Source organism: Balaenoptera ricei, chromosome 10 (genome assembly GCF_028023285.1).
Source record: "Balaenoptera ricei isolate mBalRic1 chromosome 10, mBalRic1.hap2, whole genome shotgun sequence".
Taxonomy (NCBI): domain Eukaryota; kingdom Metazoa; phylum Chordata; class Mammalia; order Artiodactyla; family Balaenopteridae; genus Balaenoptera; species Balaenoptera ricei.
In genome coordinates this window covers 8,119,815-8,132,013 of record NC_082648.1, presented here as the reverse complement: position 1 = coordinate 8,132,013, position 12,199 = coordinate 8,119,815, and positions in this window count along the sequence as shown.

Sequence of the window (12,199 nt, the reverse complement as noted above, 5' to 3'; positions counted from 1 at the left end):
CCCCCTCCTTTCTCTCTTTCTTCCTGCTGTATGGTCTTATAGATGTAGACACAATTGAGAAGTGCATGGTAGAGCAGGGTAATTACGTCACAAACTTCTGGCAGGAGGATGGAGAAAAGAAGCTTCTGGGAACCATTAAGTATTGGGCAGGTGATAAAGAGGGAGGGACTTTGTAAAGAGACGCTTGAATCTTATTAGCAAACTCCTGGACTCCCCCTGCCCACACACACACAAGCTGTGCATGCCTACACCTGACTCTAATGTACCAAAGACTTTGAGACCTAAACTGTTCATAATAGAACATTGCCCAAATCCCAGATTGGCCATTGGCTATGTACTTGTAAGAAATATCTGTATAACTCTACAAAGGCTCTGAAAACTGAACTGGAACCAGAGCCCACAGAAGGCCTGAACCTAGCCAGAGTGATTGCCTGCACAAACCAAAAATTTGAATGTGCGCCAAACATTCATACAAGGTCAAGAGTCTCATAACAAAATAGTTATTCAAAATGTCCATAAGACAATCCAAAATTATCCAGCAAACGAATAGCCATGAAAATTTTGACTTGCATGGGGAAAGACAATCAACAGAAGCTGTGCTGAAGTGACACAGATGTTGGAATTATCTAGCAAATATTATAATCAGCTATTAGAAAGTTACTCAAAATACCAAATGAATGAAGAAATAAATGAAATCATTTAACAAGAATTAGAAATCATCTTTTCCTCATCTGAATTGCCTTCTCTCTAAATTGATTACTACTTTTATTAAGGATAAAGAAATTTTTCCATCCTAAATTATGACACCTTAATTTTCCCCAACAGGTAAAAATCACTTTTTTACACTTATTAAATCATCATGCAAAATCTCAAATACAAGGTTTTTTGTTAATTTCAAGCTCATTTAAATATATATATCATATATGCATATATATACAAATATTTCTCATTTTACAGTGCATCCAATGTAAGATATTTCATTTGAATGCTCTACTAAGTTTTTACTTGGACTTGCTCACTTTTTTAATTTGTAAATGTCTTTTACTTACCTTTTTTTTTTTTTTTTTTTTTAAATTAATTTATTTATTTATTTTTGGCTGTGTTGGGTCTTCGTTTCTGTGCGAGGGCTTTCTCTAGTTGTGGCGAGCGGGGGCCACTCTTCATCGCGGTGCGCGGGCCTCTCACCGTCACGGCCTCTCTTGTTGCGGAGCACATGCTCCAGACGCGCAGGCTCAGCAATTGTGGCTCACGGGCCCAGTTGCTCCGCGGCACGTGGGATCCTCCCAGACCAGGGCTCGAACCCGTGTGCCCTGCATTGGCAGGCAGACTCTCAACCACTGTGCCACCAGGGAAGCCCTTTTACTTACCTTTTAATGTTTTCTCTCCTATGAGCTTCCATGATAGGTTTTCTACTTTATTTAATAATATAATATGTTGCATCTGTGTAACACTTTACAGTATGTATTGTTCTCAGTGAAATTAATCATTTCATTCTCAGTCATAAATTTAACCTGATTCCATCCTCTTACATCTTTCTCTTAAGAGTTCCCTTTCCTTACTTGTTAGGGCAAGAATTTCAATATCTGCTTATTTTTACACAAATTATAAACAAATTTATAACCTCTAGCACTCCATCTCTCATCCTCGAGAGCTCTGTGCCTGTTAACCATTTTCCCTGTGTAGAAACTAGAGTCCATCAGTGTTGTTACCTTATCACTCCAATTCCCACACTCACTCCATACAGCCCAACTTCTTATCTCGATTTGCAATCCATAGGGTTGGAACAAAGTCTTTCTCTACAATATTCGTGTCATGCAGTTTGCACTTTTCATGAGAGAACCAAAACTACACTCAACGGTTTGAGGTCAGAACTTCCTCAGTAAATGAAAATGTCAAGTCAACGTTAAATTGGGTAATGAAAGAGGCACACGGTGAGCCACACATTTTTAGTCAGAAGGCAACTTGCCACAAAAAAAATACATAAGTCCCCTACATACAAATGAACTCAGTTTTGAGTGTGTGTCCAAAGCCCAAAAAAGTTAGCCTAGGCACCCAACTAACACAATCGGCTATATAGTACTGAACCGTAATAGGTTTATAATACTTTTCACACAAATAATACATAAAAAAACAAACACAAAAAATAAAAGCATTTTTAATCTTACAGTACAATACCTTGAAAAGTACAGTAGTACAGTACAACAGCTGGCATACAGGGGCTGGCATCGAGTGAACAGGCAAGAAGAGTTACTGACTGGAGGAGGGAGAGGAGGTGGGAGATGGTAGAGCTGAAGGATCATCAGCAATAGGAGACGGAGGGCAAGCTGCAATTTCACTCACGCCTGACGTTGATGGCACAGGTTCTGGTTCCTTGCTGGGTTCAATTCTATCTACCCTCTTGAACAAACGATCCAGTGATGTCTGGGTAGTACTGTACCAGCTACATCACTGCCACTTTTATGCTTTTCTGGACATCCTGGGCTTGAAATAAAGTACTGTACTACTACTACTGTACTACTGTACTCTATACAGTAAAATACATAAAAGCACAACCATTTGTAGAGGATGCACACATGTAACAATGTATACCAGACACGTGAGCTAACTTATGTAATTGGACATGTGAATGCACGTTTGCATCTCTGAAAGTTCGCAAATTGAAGTTTCATATGTAAAGGACTTACTGTAACTCATTTATTTTGTTAAGTGGAGGTTTTTCCTCTCAATCTCCCTCACATATTTCTTTCCTTCTGTTGCCCATCTCCTTTCTGGCAAATACCTGTTTGTTCTGTGTATCTATAACTGTTTATATAATCTATATCTGTTTATGTTTTGTTATGTTCATTTTTTAAATATTTCACATATAAGTGAAATCATCTAGTATTTGTCTTTTTCTGTCTAATTTCATTTAGCATAATACCTTCTAGGTCCATCCATGTTGTTATGAATGGCAAGATTTCAATCTTTTTTATGGCTGAGTAATAATACATTGTATTATATATACCACATCTTCTTTATCCATTTATCTATCCATAGACCGTTAGGTTGCTTCCATAATTGGGGTATTGTAAATAATGCTGCAATGAACATAGGGGTGCATATATCTTTTCTAATTAGAGTTTTTGTATTCTTCAGATAAATACCCAGGAATGGTAATGCTGGATCATATGGTAGTTCTATTTTTAATTTTTTGAGGAATCTCCATACTGTTTTTCATAATGCCTGCACCAATTTACATTCCCATAAATAGTGTACAAAGGTTCCCTTTTCTCAGCCTCTTGCCAACACTTGCTATTTGTTGGCTTTCTGGCAGGTGTGAAGTGCTATCTCATTTTTGCTTTTCCCTAGTGATAAGTGATGTTGAACATCTTTTCGTGTGCTTGTTGGCCATATGTGTGTCTTCCTTGGAAAACGTCTAATCAGATTCTCTGCCTATTTTTTTTTTAATTAATTAATTTATTTATTTATTTTGGGCTGTGTTGGGTCTTCGTTTCTGTGCGAGGGCTTTCTCTAGTTGCGGCGAGTGGGGGCCACTCTTCATCGCAGTGCGCGGGCCTTTCACTGTCGCGGCCTCTCTTGTTGCGGGGCACAGGCTCCAGACGCGCAGGCTCAGTAGTTGTGGCTCACGGGCCCAGTTGCTCCGCGGCATGTGGGATCTTCCCAGACCAGGGCTCGAACCCGTGTCCCCTGCATTGGCAGGCAGATTCTCAACCACTGCGTCACCAGGGAAGCCCTCTGCCCATTTTTTAATTGTGTCTTTTTTTTTTGATGTTGAGTTGTGTGAGTTCTTCGTATATTTTGGATATTAATCCCTTATCACTTATATTATTTGCAAATATCTTTTCCCATTCAGTAGGTGGCTTTTTCATTTTGTTGATAGTTTCTTTTGCTTGTGAAAGCGTTTTAGTTTGATGTAGTCCTGTTTGTTTATTTTTGCTTTTGCTTCCCTTGCCAGAGAAGACATATTTAAAAAAAAATGTTACAAAGACCAATGTCAAAACGCATACTCCGTATGTTTTCTTCTAGAAGTTCTATCATTTCAGGTCTTATATTTAAGTTTTTAATCCATTTTGAATGTATTCCTTTGCGTGGTGTGAGAGAGTAGTCCAGTTTGATTATTTCACATGTAACTGTCTAATTTTCCCAACACCACTTGTTGAAGAGGATGTCTTTTCCCCATTGTATATTCTTGCCTCCTTTTTCATAGATTAATTGCCCACATAAGTGTGGGTTTATTTCTGGGTGTTCCACTCTGTTCCATTGATCTATGTGCTTGGTTTTGTGCCACTACCATATTGTTTTGATTACTGTAGATTTGCAGTACCCTTTGAAAACAGGGAGTGTGATACCTCTAGTTCTGTTCTTTCTCAAGATTGTTTTGACTATTCAGGATCTTTTCTGTTTCTGTACAAATTTTAGAATTATTTGTTCTAGTTCTGTAAAAAAAAAAAAATGCCATTTATATTTTGATAGGTATTGCATTGAATCTGTAGATTGTCTTGGGTAGTATGGTCATTTTAACAATATTAATTCTTCCAATCCATGAACATTATATACCTTTCCATCTGTTTGTGTCATCTTCAGTTTCTTTCATCAGTGACTTATAGTTTTCCAAGTACAGTGTCTTATAATCTTCCTTAGAGAGACTTATTTCTAGGTATTTTATTCTTTTTGATAGAATGGTAAATGGGATTGTTTTCTTGATTTCACTTTCTGATAGTTCATTGTTAGTGTATAGAAATGCAACAGATTTCTGTGTATTGATTTTGTATCCTGCAGGTTTATCAAATTCATTGATGAGCTCTCATAGTTTTTTGGTGGCTCAAATATTTGTATCATTAAATTATTCTTTCATTATTGATATTTGTCTTATTTCCACTGTGGATGACAAAACACTCTGAATTATTTTATTCCCTTAAAATACATTAAAATTTGTTTTATAGTGTCAGGGAGAGGGAAATTTCCCTCCTACCCCTCTTGAGTTCTTGTGGCTGGACTAATAATAAAAATTAACACATGACAGGTTAACAGGAAAAAAAAGAAGCAAATATTAATTTGTATGCACAGAGATCTCATAGAAATGGGACCTAAGAAGGGGCCAAAGCAGGCTTTTATACCTTTTAGAAGAATAAACAATAAATTTGTGAGGAATTGACAGGACAAAAAAAAAAAACTTAGGCTTAATTAGTGAAGAATCTAGACAGAGTTTGGGCTTGGGGTAATAAATTAAAGAAGTAACAAGATTCCCTATCTCTGGTGATAAGTACATCCTACCTCCAGACACAGAGAGTGCACTTTTCATATGAGAGATTTATTTTCTGCTTTCACAGAGACAGACAGGAGATTCAAACTGTTCTTAAGTAACTTTAATTCAAAATAGTCAATATTCCATTGAGGTATATTTGGGGGCAGTCTGTCCTGGGCCCAAATGATAGCCTGCATGTAATCAATTTTTCTGAGCATTTCCAATTCCATAGAAAAAATGTGTATTCACTCAGCGTTGGTTAGTATGTTCTCTATATGACAATTAGTCAACCATTATTTTACTATTGTTTATGTGCTTATTCTAAGATTAAAATCATATCCTTGACTTCATGTTATCTCATATATTTTAGTACTTTACCACTCCCAAGAAATACTAGAACCCTAGAACACTTTAACGCAAATTACTTCTTTCCCAACATTTTATTGTTGTCATGCATCTAATTCTAGTTTTACTCTTTGCACTTCTCAAGATATTTTTATTACTGCTTTGTATAATCGATATTAATTTATATTACCCTTTCCATGGCTTTTCATTTCTTGGCCACATTTCCATGTTTCTATCGGAAATCATTTTCTTCCTGCTTGAGGAATTCCTTTTAATGTTTCTTTCAGTGTAGATTTGGGGGTGATAAATCCTTTTATGTTTTACATAAATGTCTTTGTGCTGACTTCACTTCTGAAACGTATCTTCACTTGTTATAAAAATCTAGGTTTTCTGTTGTTTTCTTTCACCACTTTAAAAAATATTTATTTTCTCATTGTTTCCATTATAAAGGCACTGGCCAGTCTTATTATACCTCCTTCTTTTTGCTGTTTTTTCTTTTTAACTTTGCCTTTAATTTGCAGTAGTTTTACTATAACGTTCCTAGGTATAATTTTCAAAAGTCTATCTTGTTTTAAATTTGCCAAGCTTCTTTTCTTTTTCAATATTTATTTATTTATTTATTTATTTATTTATTTATTTATTTATTTATGGCTGCGTCAGTTCATAGTTGTACCACATGGAATCTTTCATTGCAGCATCTTTCATTTGTCTGTTTGTTTGTTTTACCTCTTGGCACAATAAGAGAATTTTTGCTTGACTGTTTTCACTGTAATTATACATATATAAAATATGAAACCTTCTTCCGGATAGTATTCACATTATCCTCTGGTAAGTGTTAGATTCTATAGATATTGTCTTAATCCAACGGTGACTGAGTGGATTAAGTCTAAATCGCAGTTTCTGCAAAATTCTATCTACCTTTTTCCTACCATTTCACCACTTCTTCTTTATCCTAGCACCTATGACTAAACCTTCTAGAAATTCCATCTGAGATCCTGGATAATTACTAAGGCTCCTTTTCCTTGTTGGAGACTGAATCTAAATTTTTTTCTCCTCAACACCACATGACTGTCACAACTCCACTCTGCTTTTCACTTTTTTCTTCTTAGTCTCTTTCCCTGTGAAGTTTAATAATTTGGCAAATGGCTTGAAGGAAAAATATTAATCTCACTGCTTTGGTCCTCTTTTGCCTTCAGGATTTTGGCCTTTCAAGTGCATTGGCAGAGATTTTTATCTCACCTAGGAGAGTGCCTGCTAGCCATCGCCCTCTGCCCAGATTCTGAGCAGGTGACCCTTCACCAAAATACCTCTAGGAGACGAGTGACTCCCAAAATGTTTACTCACTTCTCTGAATCTTTCCTGTTCCTCCAGTTACCTTAAAAACTTTCCAGTGCCTTTAAAATGTTTTTGTTTGTTTGTTTGAATCCGGCTCTTCTAATTCTTCTCAGCATCAGGTTGTTCTCTCTCAACTTGAATTATTATAGACAGAAGTACATATGAACTTGCAAGTTTATCCTTTTTACATCATTTCATGATTTTGTTGTCAAAGAGAAAAGGAAGTAACCTTAATAAATTTCACATTTTCTTGGAATTCCCAAACAGCTGACAGAACTAATAACATTACTTTTACCATTATTATCATGGCATGACAACATAAAGCTACAGTTTATTATCACTTACCGTGATCCAGAAACAGGGACAAAAGATTTAAATATGTCTTATTTAATTGGTCAAAGTACATAATGAGGCTGATATTATTACTTTTATTTTAAGATGAACTCCTTGAGTGAGGGACCAAGTAAATTTGTTCTAAATTCACAGTTAGTGACAGAGTCCACAATTAAATGATCTGATTTGGAAATTAGTTTGAAATTAAGGCAGTAAATAAAGGTCAGTGTTAACTCAGTGTTGAATCCGTTAATATAAAATCTCTCAGTTTCACAGTGCTGTAACCGCTCCTCATTCTGAGAAAAGGAAACTGAAAACTAAGTGCCCAGATAATGACATGGTTATTCACTTGCCATTTATCACATATTTTTGAAGCTTAAAACATTTGAGTCACCAGGCCTCATGGTGGATTCTGAGTGTAGAATAATGAAAAGATATAGTCCCTTCCTTTGAGGAACTTGATAGAAAACTGAATAGTTAAGTGGGCATATATGATTCACTGTGACAAGTTATTGATACAAAAGGCAGTGGAATAAGTTATTATGAGAGCACTTAATGAGATACCGAACCAAGGGAAATTTTCCCAAAGAAGTGTTAAATAAATTTGCAAACTGAAGACTTGAATAGGCGTTGGCTAAATGAAAAAGTGAGGCATTTGAGTTTGAAAGGGGAAATGTTGCAGTTGAAGGGAACCGCAAAAGAGAAGAGAATATATATAGCACAGTTGGAAAACCCCCTGAAATTTAAGATGGCTCAAACACAAATTATAAAAGAAGAAGTATGAGAAAAGAACTTTCCAAATAACACAAAGGCTCTTTATTAAACTATGCAAATTTTGTAATTCCTACACCTTATCGTCCTGTTTACTTTCTTATGAAAACCTATATCCGATACCTGATACCATGCGTAAGATACAGTGACATGTTTTTACATGGTTCCTAGGGAGTTGCAGTGTGCGGGGAGAAAGTACACAGAGTGTTGTTTTAATTTCACTGAGGAAAAAAATTTTTTAGCAGGTGCCAGACAAGGAATCTAGGACAGCTAGTGCTCAAAAAACCCTAATTCTCTGATGGGTTTTGGGAAAAGCATTTTTAAAGGGGGGATGTCAGGGTGTGTGGTCAGCTTGATTCTGATTGGTTGATGGTCAGGTAACAGGGCGGTGTCACAGGGGTTAACATTATCAGTCCCTGGGCTCCAGTAGGTCTGGGGGCTCGTAGTCACGGTCATCAAGTAGTTAACTTCTGCCATTTGGTGGGGGGGGTGTAAGCATCTGTAAAACAGATCAGGAAATGTGCATCAGATACTACCATCTAGGTAATTCAGAGAGGGGCTAAAGATTCTATGACTGCCATATGGCTGATTACTGTCTAAATTGTCACCTGGCCCAACTGCTATTTTTGTCACTACATGTTCATGTCCTTTCAATCATTAATTCTTGAGCCAGCCTTTTGTGACTCAGGAGAGGTCTGGGAGACTACACCTTTTCTCCAAACAAGAGGCAGGCACACGACATGGGGGGAGGGGTCTGTCCCAGGAAGACCCCATAATGTCCTGCTCAGTCACAATTATTCATGCTGGCTTAAGGAAATACTATGAACTTTATTTTTCTTTTTTGAATCTTTTTTTATACAGCAGGTTCTTATTAGTTATCTATTTTATACGTATTAGTGCATGTATGTCAATCCCAATCTCCCAATTCATCCCACCACTCCCGGTGAAGCTTTGGTTTGGAGAATATCTACAACCTTTTTCTCCAGGGCTCAGATAAAGCGATATCCCTCAAGAATAGCACACTGGCCAGAGACTCTTTTGATTGGCCAGTGCCTGGGTTTAAATGTTCTGAATACCAGTGTTCCTTCAAGGGTAGGAGAAATGGTATATTTCATCCTAGTGTATCATGAAAAGGATCTGAGAGAAATGAGTGAAGCCCACTTGATTTCAGAGAGACAGCAGAGAGCCATGGCTTGAAGCGAGATCTTAGTTCCCTGCCCAGGAATTGAACCTGGGCAGCCTGGATGGAAACCAGGAGTCCTAGCCGCTGGTCCACCAGGGGCTCGAGGCTAGAAGCAAAGTTCCCCTGGCTCTTGCCCCCAGTGAAAAATGCATTTCTCAAGGAGGCAAAAACTGTAAAGCCAGGTACAAAGTTTATTATTAGAGACACAGCACAAGTGCGAGAGCACACAGAGAAACCGTTTGTTTTGTTAAGACAGAAGCAAGACAGAGCTGCACACCCTGAGAGGAAGGGTGTGGGCATCCTTCCTAATGTGCAGGAGCGCAGTAAAGAGGCGGTTAAGTCATTAATATAGGGCAGTTCTTCCGGATCTTTGTTTATCTTTTGCCAACTATCTTGTTTCTTTTTCCACACCTGACCTGCCCTAAGACCCTCCCCAACACGCATGCACAACTTTTTTCCAAGATGGATTCCAGCCCAGAGGCCTATAGGGGGCCTTGGCATCACATATTATGGGGTGGTGCCCCCTCCTTTTTGACTGCCAAAGACCCTTTCTGTGCATGTGCAGTTGGGGAGGTCTCCCTTGCCCCAAGGTTGGGAAATATGTGACCTCTTGATCTTTTGCTCAAACAGGGTTTAGCCCCTCTCTGTCCCTGCCATGACTGTTACCTTAAAGTGTCCACAGGAAACAAAGTCCAGCTACTTACCCTGTTCCTGTCGTTATTTCTGTCTTAAAGTGCAGACAGGAAGTTGGCCATAAATATCTAGCCTGGAGCCCACTTGTCTCCTCTCTCAAGAAATGTAAACAGGAGGCTAGTTGTAAATGTCTAGGCTGGAGCCCAGCTGTCTCCTGCCTCATGCTAAGCAAAGCAACTCCTGTTAGGTAGCTCAGCAGAGAAAATGACCCTCCTCAAGAAGCAAGAATCCTTCCTTTGCAAGAAGCAAAGTGATTCTGCGTGTGCCACATCAGCTACGTACACATGCAGACCATCCAGCTGCACAGTTCTCCGTGCTGAAAAGGGTTTCATACTTGGCTTAATGCCCTACCATCAATGTCTTGAAACGATTAATAACTTTTAAACAAAGCGCTCCACCCTTATTATTTTGCACTTGACCCTGCAAATTACGTAGCGGGTTCTGACTCCATGTGCATGAAAGAGATGAATTGGTTTTTTCCTTCATCTAATATAGCTTGTATTGTAGGCAGCTTTTGGCAGGAAAGTGTTCTTTGCAGAAAAGGGCCCTCTGCATGTTACCGATTGAATTGAGACTGCTGCTCGCCGCTTACAAAGTCAAACTCATAAACGTTGGTAGAGGGACAAGCTTTCTTTAATCAGAATACCAGCAATCTGAGGAGATGGTGAACTCAGTGTCCCCCAAGAGCCACCTCCGGAGATTTTGCTCGGCCGTGAAAGTCTTACAGAAAAGGAGGGAAGTAACGTCAGTTAATCACTGAGATAGGGGGGGTCAGAGTTGTCTCCATCCCCCACTGTGTTCAGGCTTGTCGACTCCTCGTGCTCTTCCTCTAGATGTTATCTTGGTCACACAGTTTGTTTGGGAGATCACCGAAGGGGAAGCAAGGGAAGAGATCTGATCATCTGTTGATTACTTATTCTTCATTTCTACTTCTTTGATCTATGGAAAGAACCCACAAATTAGGCAAGGTACTGTGTGATTAACAGATCTGAAATGTGTGCTCGGGTCAGAGATGAGTAGAGCATGGGGGAGTCCAATTAAAAGTTAGTTACAATATGGCTTTGATAAAGTGACAAGGAAAAGAGCTTCCTCCTGAGGGCTGTTTTCTGCAAAGAGCTGCTTACATGCAGGAGACCCCTCTGTCTTATCACTAACCTCAGATTACTAACCTCAAATTACCAGACGATCAGATATCTTCCCTAGTTTCCCCTTCAGTAATCTCGTAAACAAACTGTGTGAACAAGATAGCATTGAAAGAAAGGTCACGAGAAGTCAACAAGCCTGCACTGACAAGTCTGCACACAGTGGAGGATGGTGATGATTCTGACCCTCCATCTCAATGATTAACGAGGTTGCTTCCTTTTATCCCTTTAAAAACTTTCGTGGCCAAACAGAATCTTTGGAGGTGGTTCTGGGGGACACTGAGTCCACCATCTCCCCAGATTGCCAGCATTCTGATTAAAAACAACTTTCTTTTCTACCAACATTTGCCTCTGTCCGGTATTGGTTTTTGGAGCAGTGAGCAGTGGGGCCTAATTTGGTAACATGATTTTTTAATTAAACTTTAAAAAACTTTTCAGATCATTTTAGATTCACATGCAGTTGTAAGAAATACTACAGAAAGATCCAATGTCCTTTTTACCCAGTGTCCCCCATGGTAACATCTTAAAAACTGCAGTATGAAATCACAACTAAGATGAGGACACTGACATAGTCGAGATGCAGAATGATTCCATCACCACATAGATCCATCCTCTGGCTCTTTCATGGCCACACTCCCCTTTCCTCTCCCTTCACCTGTCCCTTGCCCCTGTTCTTCATCTCTATAATTTTGTCATTTCAAGAATGTTATAAAAATGAAATCAAACAGTATGTAAACTTCTGTGATTGGCTTTTTGACTTTTAACATTGATTCCACCATATTGTTCCATGTGTCAACAGTCCACTCCTTTTTCATTGCTGAGTAGTATTCCTTTGTATGGTTGTAACAGCATTTGCTTAATCATTCATCCATTGCAGAATATCTGGTTCTTTACAGGTTTTGGCTATTGCAAACAAAGATGCGTGTTTAGTATTAAAAGAAACTGTCAGTGTCACAACAAGATGACAAAACAGGAGGTTCTGGACTCTTCTTTCCTGCCACAATACACCAATTCAACAGGCACACATAGATTAATTCCTTTGTGAGAAATCCAGAAGCTGTTGGAGAGGCTTCTTTACCCTGGATGAGTGTGAAACTAATCACATCAAAACGGGTAGAAAATGCTGACAACACTTTTTCACCACATTCCCCA